Here is a 12,804-nt window from a genome sequence, read left to right as displayed (position 1 = left end):
TTATGCAACACGAGCCCCACACATTCTCAGAGCACCCGTCTCCCCCAAGAATAAGTTCAATCATGCCGTCTTGCGATCTGTAACTTTCGAAATAACGAGGACATCAGTTGAAATGTCTGAAACGGAAAACAGACATTGAGGTGAATTCACAGGGGATCTATGTAAGTGATTAATAAGGGTTTGCCTTCAAATTAAGCTTCTTTTTAAAATCGAATTGGAATATAATTGCTTTCGTCGTCGCCTTTGGTCAAATACCTTGCAAAAAGTGTAAATTGAGTCCAATCCGAAATGGCGGACTCCTTTACAAAATACGAAGGGACAACTTCCGGTGTTTGTCCTTCTTTCATGTTTACACTAGTGAGTCCAGGTACCTGGCAACCCGCGTACACAGTTTGGCCTTCCCGCGTTGGATTGGCGGGTTGTTCAAACAGCGGAAATGATGTCCCTTTAAGCAGGAAACGTCCGTTTTGTATTGCTGAATGTAAAGTTAGCTAGTAACAACTGGCCATCCTCTGTTTTATGTGAAGCGTTCCCGGCCTTTGGTATACAGAAGCATTGATCTGCACGTTATTGGTAAGTACATAGTAGGGTTCGGTGTCTGAATGCTATAGTAATGGTGCAATTTTTCGGACTGCAAGTTCTACATAGATATATGTGGAATTGTAGCCTGCTGCTCTATTAGCTCTGTACTATGACCCCCAAGCAATAAAATCTCCAGTAGGGTAATCACAAATGAGTTTGCAGAGTGATCGTTTGAAATCTGTAGAAATTAGTATTTTTGTGGGATGATGTTAGCTTTCGTGGTGAGCGAGCCTATGGAAGTCTTTACTAGGCATTAACAACTATGTATGGTGAAGTACAAAGGGGTGGTGGCACTGTTCCCAAGAATCTAAGCAATAGTGTGTCGGCAGTTTTACCGATCCTTAGAGTGAAAGGTTCGCTTGCCAGAGTAGTGATCATGCTAAAGACCTAGCAAGCAAGGTAACAATAACAGAGTGAAACGGCAGCATGTCTGAGTTCTGATCGTTTTAGAAAAGTGGTTGTATGTTGCCAAGAGGGTGCTGGAAGGTAGGGCTGCATGTGTAAATGTTTAATTTAAATAGAGCAAGTCCGCCTGAACACCAACTGACAGTACAGCCCGAGTAAGCTACTGATATCAACGAGTGCATGCAGTCTGGCCGAACACTTACACTACAGGGATAAAGGGGAAATTCATACCAGAATTTATAAGGAAAGCCTCCTCGAATACTAGAGCGAGGTGGGAGGAGGCGGCTCTTTGCGTTCTCTGACACTAGACATATGAAACCATAACCAAATGCTGATTCTAAGCAGTTTAAAGGGCAGTCTGGTGGAACAACCGTCATAGAGATTATGTTCTGCCTAAACCCTGATACGAAAAAGGGAGGACAGCCTGCATATTACTTACACCGTTGAAGGAGGTTGCTCTTCTGATTGAGTACACTTACTTGAGTGGGTGGTAGTGGAAATACATTAATTGCGTGTGATTTTTTTTTAACAAACAACGTCTTCTAAGTTCTCTATGTAGTTTTAGTCATTATTGGGTTTTTCATGGGCCTGCATCTTCAGTTATATAACTTGAAAAAAACGGAAAAATAACTCCTTCTCCCCACAAAAGGTACTTTGTTGCAATTTATGCCACTCCTGTCCTTACCTTAATATAACACAGCATCTCGCCAAAATCACATAGACTTCACAATTTCAAATTCTTCTTTTTTGGAAACTCTGGCCTCCCATCCACCCCTGGACTTTAGAACAGCAGTACAAACCTTGGTGCTCACGCTTGTTGATGATAGCTATGCACTACTGGATGGCCTTCGTAGATCTATTTTGTCTCTCAATGTAATTTTGTTTGCTTTGGTCCGACTTATTGGGTGCACACCAGGGCTCCCCGCCTTGAGACCAACATTTTCTTTGAAATGCTCTGCATAGCAGAAATAAGTCGACTATTCGGTTCTCCTATCCACTTACTGGACAACCTTCACTCCACCCACGAGAAAGAAACTCAGGCAAAGCCCACTTGTGAAAATCAATATTGGTAGCCGGGCCTTCTCTTGCAAAGCCCCCAGATTGTAGAATCATCTCCTGGGACACATTAGGTTCTGCAATCTTCCAGAAATAACTAAATTTCAGAATCCACTTCTAAGACTAAGCGACCGAGTACTTAAGCCGAACTGCTTCCTTCAATTTCCTCTGTTCGAATGTATTTTTTTGTTAATAGTTATATGTAAGGTGACCCGTTGCCGAAGTAGGGAGGTCGGCACAAAAAAATACAGCAAATAAGTTAGTACCTTATCCTCAGTCGACATAACAATATTATGAAAGTATACACTTTGTAACACTTCAAAACCTAACTAAACATTCTAGAATGATATACTAGGGGTCCTGGAGAAATGCTGCAAATGTAACAACGTTTGTAACAACACGCATATTCAAAAATGATTTTCACTCATTACAAGTGCAAAACTTCCCATCTTTTAATTCCGATTTAACGTTTGCCAAATTAGACTGATACTGGAATCTATCAGTTTCAGTGTATTGACATGTAAATTAACTTTCAAATATGTTATCCCCCTTGAGCCCGCATAACCTTCCACTTTGAAAAATATTGCTTGTAATAGCAAATATTCATTTTGAGGTTCCAGAGTTATAGTTCGATATACCTCGTGATCAGAAATTTTCTTAAAATTAAAACAAGTGATTAGTTTTCTGGATCCCTCATAAATATCAACACATTATCAGCACATGTCAAGCCTTTTAAAGTGCATGTCTCCAAATCAGGGGCCTAATCTATACCCCCCTTTCAGAAAACAACCAATAAAGTTTCCATGGCAAGGTTCAATAAGTATGGTTAATGAGAGCAGCCAGGTATGATTCGTCTACCCACATAAATTAATTCCACTCTTTCACTAAAACTGCCACCCTTGGAAGTCTCATTTGGCTACAGTTTGGACCACCTGTGAATGGCTGCTCTATGTTCGAAGCCATGGTCACCATGATTTATTTAATCTTTGTGGTTTTCATTTTAAACATGTTCTTCTTGCTAGTGACTTCAAACAGGATACTGTTTAATCTTAGCCAAGCCTTGAAAAATCATAAAAATGCAGGTTGACTTAACTGTAATGTACTTGACCCGTAAATGAGTCTCAAATTGTGTGATCCTAGGCAAATATTTTATTTTACAGAGTCGCCTTTTTCTTTATTCTCACATATGAGCGCACCTTCAGATGTGTGAGTTTAGCATTTCTGCTGTACAATAAACCTCCTTTTTTTTTTTTTTAAATTAACTAAACGTTTGCTCCATGTATATTAAGATTCTAGCCCACATATATGGTACACATGATCCATGGCTTGCCTCTTAGTTTACTAATAGCATTGCCATCAGGGCCAGGAGTGTTTCCCAGTTTATGTATAAACACTCTCTTTTAATAATTATATTACTAAAGCATGATGTGGCTGCGCGTTGTCATTTATAGACACTAAGTTTCCAAGAAATTTCCAAAAACCTTCCCACTAACTTGCAGCTTTACTGATGAAACTATATATTGTATTAGCAATAATCTATGAAGATTGGGTATCCGAAAGCATATTTATCATTTGCACATTGCCAAGTAAAGTGTTCTGATTTGTTTTCATCACACAGAAGTAAAAAAAAAATGGGCTTTCAGAACTACTGAATATATATTTTTAAATGCTTGAACAGTTGACTTAGTTATTTAAATGTTGTGTGTTAGAAAAAACCTGACACCCAACAGCCCTTCATTTCACACTCTTTTTACAGCAGGTCAGACAGTTCACCTTACAAAATCCTAGAAGTCTGTAGTCTGTAAGAAGACAAACTGACTTTTGACCTCTGTCTCTGAAGACAGAGCAAATGTGACAAAATAAGAACAGGATTTAAAGGTGTCTTTATTGTATCTTCGCTGTCTGACTGAACAGAACACCTGTTCTTTGTCAACTCGACAGAAGGGGCGAGTAGGTTCTAAAAACAGCTCTATCTGATAAAATATGACTCGCCATAGCAAATGGGCGAGTGGATTTATCGAGACCTGTTAGTGTCAGCGTTTTAAGGAGTGAATCCATCAAGTCTATGGGGTTTTATATTTACACCAGGCTTGACTTAGGTGTCCACATTGTACATGAAAGAAAGTCTGCCTAAATCAGCTGTCCCTGTGCTGCGGTCTGACACCATTGAAGCAGACTTCGAAATTGCCTGCCAGGTTCTGATCCTCTTCCGTGTCATTGAATGCCCTCCTGACTAACATCCCTGAGATCTACCAGACTCCACTTCAGACCATCCTCAATGCATCATTAAAAATCTTTGTAAGTGTGAGGAAACTCTTTTGGCTCTCACTGCATTGCACATCAAGAACACCTGCACTGTACAGTGCGGCAGGTCTGGAACACCATTTTAAAAGTTGACCAACAGTAAGAGATGTAGTAGTGCATGCATGCCATATTGCATCACTGGCAGGTTCTGGAAGTCTTGTTACCTGCTGTAGCTATAGAGCGAAACACTTGACTGGAGCTCATTCACCAGCATCCAATTGTCTCCATCAAGGGACAGTACAGTTCAGTCTCTATTGCAAAGTCCGAAAGGTCTGAACAAGTTGGAAGATGTAGAGCAACAGCTATGTATGTTTTACTAGCTCATAGAACAATATGATATACATATAGCTTTACAAGGATTTCCGATTCCGGAAGCTGGTGTGCTTTGATGAGCCAAGAGCTGATCTGTAATCTGAATGAAAGCTTAAGGGCACTGCCAAGCACACACACACACACACACACCAGTGGACAAAAGCTACAACAGAGGAGAGAGACGCAGCACATAACAAATAGGGTTAGGGAGGACTAACTGGGAAACCAAGAGGGAGAAAACACAAATGTGGCAAATGAAATAAGAGAATAAAGTGATACAAAAGCAGAAAGCCAGTGCAACTAACAACTCATTACCAGGCAAGGTTTAGAAGCCATATGTGATCTTAAACATGGCTCTCCCACCCATAATCCAGAAATGGCCCTAAAAGTAAATGAGTATTCTGTAATTAGCAGTCTTGGGGTCCCATTCTCCTGAGCTTCATCTTCCATCATCTCCAACGCTCATGTGCCTCATGCTTTATTTTCTGCCCATGCTTCCCTGAATCCTGATAGTCACTGCCATCTGGTAAAAGAGGAAGAAGAAGATTACATGACAGGCATTTTGCTGTTGTACTTTAAAGGTCTTGAACTCTATCCCAGTCCAGGTGGCCAGGCTCCATCCCTTATCCGTTTCTGCAACGAGCTAAAATTTGCAATTTGTGAAGCAACACTGAAGAGTTCTAATGCTACTGCATCTACCTCTACTACCTACACCTCTAATACTCACCTTGGCGCCAGTCCTATCTGCTCTGTTGTAAGCCAATGCTGTTTTATCTGTGCTTGCCACTAGCCTGTCTTCCTTCAGCACTACCCATTGTAAGACCCCCCATCACGTAGAGTGGGCCAGTGCTTTATAGTTAGTTATGTGCCATATAAGTCAAATATGTGCACATGGGGCGAGCATTTTCACGTTGCTAAACTATTTGTTAAACCTGTTGCCTCAAAGTCTTTCTGCATAATCCATAAGCCATTGTTCTCAGCCAAATGTTCTCAGGGAGTTTGTACTTACAGGAAAATTATGCCAAGTATGTTCAGTTTGAGCTTAACATATCTTTACTGTTTGTAGAGGAAGTCATAACTTTGAGATTTCTAGAGTCAAATATCACTTTACTGACTCATTTAGAGGGGGGTATTAATCCATGTGTGATTCCCTGATTCAGAAATGATATTCAATTGATAGTAATAATTTATACACAAAGGAGCTTTCAGGTAGCTTCCTTAGGCATTAGGCTTTTGTGGTATCATTCACACTTTAGTTCAGACCACAGAGCAACATACATAGAGGGAGGAACTGGGTAAGCAAGCAATAGCCTGTGGATTGGGGAATTTTCAGTCCGATTCTGTATCGGCCATGGGTCAGCTGTTCAGTATTTGGCTTGTGAAGCAGCGTGAGAAGTTCCATTTGCTTCCTTACTGCCGCCTCTGGAAGGGATCTCCTCTGACAGGCAAAAGAGTTTTTCTCAATCTGTGCTTCTGTTTCCTCCATGTGAGCGCTTCACTGGTACTCACAGCGATCTCCAGTCCTTGATAATGCACCTTACAGCGGCAGTAACTTCTCTGGTCCGCATATCTACTAATTTCTTCTAAATACTGAGCTTTCTGAAGTCGCCCTGCATGATAATATTTATCACAAGGTTATACAGAGTCAGTGTCGCTGGTTGGCTTTATTGCCACCCTTGTTTGCTTGCTTATTCAATGGCTTATCTTGATCTTCTTTTGCCTGTTCATCCTCTGGAGCACCGCCTCCTTATGAGTCTTTTGTTTGACTGACTTGTATCCTTCCTCTGCTTACATTTAGGGGACTTCTTTTTTCTTTTTCATTAAGCACTTTTAGAGTTCATGTGTTCTTCTAGTTCTCTCTCTCTTGGGTGCCTCTTTACCTCCTCATTTTCCCGATTATTTTTGTCTCTCAACCTCCTGCTATGTGTTGCTCCCCACACCTCCCACCTTGCCTGTAAAAGCACCGCAATAAGGATATTTTTCCTGGGAAATGGCTGAAGAGCAGACTTTAAGGATAGTTTTTCGATTTATCTTATGCATTCCAACATATTGCATGAAAGCACACATTTTGATACACAGAGGCTTTTATAACGTTAGGGGAAGCACCATCTGCTGTACTTTCAGCTAGTGTCTGAGACAAAAGCTATACTTAATATAACATTTCTCCTCCTGGGGGCCCATGAATCTGCTCCCTGGATTACTGCAGATAACCAAATGGTTGAATCCTGTAGAAAGTAAATTAGGCCTTGGCAAGCATTTCCCTTTAATTTGTGACCCATCCTAATACTTTTCATGGCTTCTTCAGAGTTTCTTAGTGAATAATATTTGAAAAATAAACCATGTGATTTTTGAGATACCATAAGTTATGTATTTGTTTTTCTTCTGCTATTTTGGAATGTTTTTCTTGTCCTTTAAAAAAATATATTTTACAGACAAGCATTGGAAAAACAAGCAGTTCAGCACTTGCGTTGAAAAGGCTTGACTTATTGGCTTTGTTTTCGCTTGGTCTTACTCTGTTTTTTGATGGTGGCACAAATCATATATGTGTGATAATACATTTCTCAAAATTCACAGTAGTTGTTCAAGTTTGTGGCGACTGCGACAAATGTTCTGCCATTATCACTGGATTCAAAAGTGTTAACAATATTTTGGTGTGTACTGGACATTTAAGTGAGCAAAAAAAGTAACATTTCTGAATCTGTGATGAGGAGTTATTCAATTATGTTTAATTTCCTTTATTTTTATTTTTTCCTTTACTTTTAGACCCACTGAGCCACTCTCAGCTGATCTCAGCAAGTGCCATGTTGAATGGCAGATGTAAGAATGAGGGCCTTGTACCACTTTCCGAATCATAGACTTACAAAGGTTTGTAAGATGAAAAAATAGGAATGGTGTTATTGTTTCTGGTAATCACATATATTGAAAGTGTATTATCTTATACAATATAACTCTTAAAAGTAAGTGATAAAACATAATGCAGTATACTGTTTTATCAGTATTGATTGTGTTTTTGTATGCATGTTTTTCTGTATTTATACGCATACCCATATGCTGTTCGAGTAGTTTGTGTTTGACTTGATCATGATAAGCTTTGATGATTGTGGAATTAAACTGAGATTACAATCTATGATGGCTTCTAACTTGAACTGAGCTCAGAATGCATTGTGTATTTGTTGAGTCGTACTGGAAGATGTTCATGCCATATTGGAATGGGTATGTATATGGGGTGTTTGTATATGGTCTGTTTATATATTTCAACCTGTCTTTAATGCATGCTGACCACTGATGCTTTTTCTTTAACTATTGTAGGAAGCTGGCTTTGTATACACTATATCAAAGTGAGATATAGTGTGCACAGTGTCCAGGGGTTCTCCAGAGGCTTGACAGAGGCAAAAAGAGATAATACTAATGCTCTATTTGTGGTAGTGTGGTCGAGCAGTTAGGCTTATCAGAGGGTAGTGCAAAGCATTGGTTGTACACACACAGACAGTAGAAGAAGCATACACTCGAAGACTTAACTCCAGACCAATATGATTTTATATAGAAAAATATGTTTTGTTAATTTATTTCTAGTACCACAAGATTCAATTTGCAGGTAAGTACGTGAAATAAAAGGTACTTTGAATATATATCATCAGGACTTTGAATAGAATCGACAATGTATACAGTATTTCTTAAAATGACAAAAAGCTATTTTAAAAGTGAACACAGTGCATTTTTCTACAGTTCCTGGGGGAAGAAAAGATAGTACAGTTTTGCAGGTAAGTATACAACTTACAGTTCTTATCTTCGGGGTTTAGGTAGTCTGTCATTGCTGGTTCAAGCTAACCCCAAACACCCACCACTAGCAACTTGGGGCCGGTCAGGTGTAGAGGTCAAAGAGGAACCAAATTAACGTGGGCTCCTATGGAGACAGGGGGCACTAGGAACTTGGCCTGTTGGCAGGTAGGTACATGCGGTTTTGGGGGGCAGGCCTGGGGGGGGGGGGGGGGGGCGTTAAGAGAGCACTGGAGGGGTCCCAAGTAGGCTCCAAACATGCACCCTCAGCGGCCCTAGGGCGGCTGGATGCAGGGTGCAAACAGGGCATCGGATCTTCAATGCAACTCTATGACGGGACCCTGGGGGTCACTCTGAGGAAGCATACGAGGTCCAGGGGGGCTTCTCGGGCAAATCACCAGCTGTACAGGGGGGAGGGCCGCCTCCTTGACGATGCTGCACCGGGGTTGGTTTCTCCAAGGCCTGGGTGCGCAATGGTTCTTCAGGCGTCGGTTATCTTCATCCTTAGCTCGTAGTCAGGGGGGGCCCTTGGGATTCTCTCTGCAGGCGTCGTTGTGAAGGGGTGGAGAGGTCAACCAAGGCAGGGCATTTGCTAGCAATCGCCTGGGTAGCCGTTCTTGCTGGATGGACCACCTGGACAACCAGGTGCACAGGGTTCAAGACTCACGCATCCGGAGAGAGGTTGGAGTCCTTAGTTGTAAGTTTCTTCAGACAGAGCCGCTGTCTTCGGGAGCTCTTGGTCCTTTTGGATGCAGGGCAGTCCTCTGGAGTTGGCAGAGTTCGCTGGGCCCTCTGGACACGTCGCTGGTCTTTTTGCAGGTTCTTTGAAGCAGGAGGTAGGGCTGGGGCCAAAGCAGTTGTCATCTTCCTTCTTCTCTGCTGAGTTTTCAGCTTAGCAGTCCTTTTTGTAGGTCACCAGGAAGCTGGTGAGCTGGGTTCAGGTAGGCCCTTAAATCTTAGATTTAGGAGCGTGTTAGGGGTCAGAGGGCAGTAGCCAATGGCTACTGTCCCTCAGGGGAGGGAGGCACATTCCTATCCCTATTTGTCCCTGTCCTCCAAAGCAAGATGGAGGATTCTGCAGTGGGGGGATGGGGGAGTCACCTCAGCTTTGGACACATTAGGGGTGGTCCTGGCTGGGGTGGTCACTCCTCCCTGTTTTCCCTAATTTTCCTGCCGGACTTGCTGCAAAAAGTGGGTCCTTGTCTGAAAGTGGCAGGCTGGCACAGACTGGTCAGTCCTACACCAGCAGTTGGTTTAACATACAGGTGGCATCTCTAAGATGCCCTCTGTGTGCATTTTTCAATAAATCCCACACTGGCATCAGTGTGGGTTTATTGTGCTGAGATGTTTGATACCAAACTGACCAGTATTCAGTGAAGCCATTATGGTGCTGTGGAGTTCGTAATGACAAACTCCCAGACCATATACTAAATATGGCTGCACTGCACTTACAATGTCCAAGAATGGACTTAGTCACTGTAGTGGCATATTGCTCATGCTGCTATGCCCTCACCTGTGGTATAGTGCACCCTGCCATAGGGCTGTAAGGCCTGCTAGATGGGTGACTTATCTATGCCACAGGCAGTGGATTGTGGGCATGGCACCCTGAGAGGCGTGCCATGTCGACTTTCTTTTTCTCCCGACCAGCACCCACAAGCTGTGAGGCAGTGTGCATGTGCTGAGTGAGCGGACCCCTATGGTGACACAATACATGCTGCAGCCCTTAGAGACCTACCCTGACCACATAGCCCTTGGTACCATGGTACCTTTTACAAGGGAATTAACTGTGTGCCAGGGCTGTCACAATTGTGGAAACAAAAGTACAGTTTTAGGGAAAGAACACTGGTGCTGGGGCCTTGTTCGCAGGGTCCCAGCACACTTTCAAAGTTGGCATCAACACTAGTGTGACTGCCAAGAATTTCTTGCTAAGTGTGCCTGAATTATACATTTGGACTTTGCAGATCTTTTGAATACCTGCTCCAGATGAAATTGAATGGTTACCGTGCTATATGGTTTTTATATATGGTTCACACTTGATTTCCAGGAGTTACAGTTCACAGGTTTTTGATGAGGGTGTTGTGTTGTATTGTGCAAAGGATAGCTGTGCATCAAACTGGATAGGGATGTGTTTCAGTCTTGCTTACCCCAGATATCTCACAGTTACAAGTAGGTCCAGATCATGAAGCTAGAGAATGGCTTTGTGAGTAAAACCCTACCCGCTACTGGATGTATGATAATCTCTTGGTCATGAGTTAAATCATCAGCATTCTTTCCTTCCAAGATTGGTCAATTGAGTTGTGTTTGCTGTGTTATTTACAGTTTTTCGAAACTGTAAATGTAAAATGTAAATAAAACTGCAGACATGTGGCATAAACTGTTCTATAAAAATTAAATTGTTTAGCGAAAGCTTAGTATTATTGCACTCGGGGATATGGTTTGCATAAGCAGGTGAACATTTTCCCTGTTAATGCTGTGTGGACAGATGTTGTTTTATCACCCCTGTTAAGGAAAAGGAGATGAGATCTTCTCACATTTGGTTTCCTACTCTACTGAAGGCTTACTAGGACTGGAGCATTTAGTTACTTAATAGACTCGTAAAGCTGGTGGTCCATGGTTTGGTATGCCCGACCTGTCTGTGGTTTTGAGGCCAAGTGCTTAGGGTCCGGAGTGACTGCACATAGGTGTGTGGTGCAGGAAATTCAAGAGTCACATTCTGCCAGAGCCCCTGAAGTGAAATACTTTCTGCCAATGCTATAATCCAGACTCTGGGTTGGGAAGTGTTCTAGAGTAGCTGTACAGTTTGTTGTTCCACAGAAACTGTACCTATTTGAACCTGAATGTTTAGGTAGTACCGGTACTAGTGACCAAGCACTACCAATGAGCACCCATATGGGAAAACTATCTCGCAGGTTGAAGAAAATCCTTGTCCAGGCAGCTGAAATTCAGTTTTGGATAAACCATATGGCATTAGACTCCACAGCACTGTCAGAGCCTGCAGTGACACGTATGACCACTCCTGGGTTGTGTGATCCAGTCTAGGGTCCAGAGATGTAGTAAAGGAAAACCCCATAGAAAAAGGTTTAATTGAAAAGTAACTTTGCTAGCTGTGAGGTTGTCTTCACTTTAGACTCTCGCCACAAGTATCAGGAGGTGTGAAAGCTTTTTTGGACTGTTGTGAGTCGTAGGCTCTAGACCTCAGATCTGCAGGCGCTGGGTTCCTAGGCAACGGGTGTAAGGACTTAGTTTAGTGCACCATCACAGATTGAGAAAGTCCAGTTTAACTGCATCCTAACAAAACCAAATGAATATTCCTGCGAGGGTGGTGTTTGTGTTTTCTAACAGTCCTATAAAAAGGTTCAGACACACAGCGGTAATCCAAACTATCTTTCATTAATGAGTTACACACTCAAGGATCATTGGGAACATAATAAGTATTTTGACATATTTATATAAAAATCGTCTTTTAAAAATAAATACTAATATATTATACAAAATATTGTATGGAAATATCACAGAAGATAAAAAATATAAGGAACTAAGCATTTCACGTACAGTGGAAAAAATGTTACATCATCCTCGCAATTTGTAGCCCCAACACTTCACTGTGCTGTCTTTAGGTGATGTGCTAGTTCTAGCAAATCAATAAATAATCAACCTGTTTCTCGCGTTTCAGAGGTGGTTCTCATACCTAGGACAACAAGTTTTGTTGTCATTTTGGAATAGATTGCCAGCTATTTCGAGGACAAGCTATGTCTGTTCAATAACACAATCCTGGCACTGAGCAGTGGAGCAAGAAACTTGCAAGAGTGTATTAGCTTCATTTGAGGCAGAGTAATCTAGTGGCATCCCCATCTAGTTCTGCTCCCTTGATGACGTTTCTCTCTCCTTCAGTGGTCAATTCTCTGGTTTTATATTTGTTATTAACCACTGATTCTTATTTTATGTTTTCAGAATTAAATCAGGATCATGTGCCTAGGGCATTGGTACTAAAGAAGGTCCCTAAGGGCTGCAGCTCGTATTGTACGTCTTAAGGGACCCATCTTTTAGGTTGTGCAGACTGCCACTGCAGATAAAAGTGATAACATGATATGGCACACAGCCTGTGTGCCGTGCCCACCTACACTGCATGCAATTTATGTAAGCCACCCTTATAGCAGACCTTCCAGCCCTAAGGCAGAGGGTAGTACATTAAATGTGTGGAATATCTGCATGAGCAGATATGCCCCTGCTATTTCTTTGTTGATTCTTAGACATAGTAAATGACCAGGGAAGCCATTCTACGTATATATGCTGGACGTCTGTCTGTACGAGTTCTCCAGCTATATGATGGCTTCACTGAAAATAGGGATGTTTGGTATCAAACTTCTC

The 12,804-nt window shown here is 41.9% G+C and overlaps 1 protein-coding gene across 1 annotated transcript in view; it reads left to right on the top strand.

The window, feature by feature from the left end:
• The first annotated feature begins 449 nt into the window (after positions 1-449).
• Positions 450-12,804, top strand: part of CEP295 (centrosomal protein 295) — a 541,368-nt gene continuing 529,013 nt past the window's right edge. The window contains exons 1-2 of the mRNA XM_069202438.1: positions 450-573; positions 7,423-7,524. The gene's annotated coding sequence lies outside the window, so the exon portion shown is untranslated. The remainder of the gene's footprint in view (positions 574-7,422; positions 7,525-12,804) is intronic.

The sequence above is a fragment of the Pleurodeles waltl genome, chromosome 8, assembly GCF_031143425.1.
Source record: "Pleurodeles waltl isolate 20211129_DDA chromosome 8, aPleWal1.hap1.20221129, whole genome shotgun sequence".
Lineage (NCBI taxonomy): Eukaryota > Metazoa > Chordata > Amphibia > Caudata > Salamandridae > Pleurodeles > Pleurodeles waltl.
The sequence above is the reverse complement of the archived record's forward strand: the minus strand, read 5'-3'. Positions and strand labels throughout refer to the sequence as shown.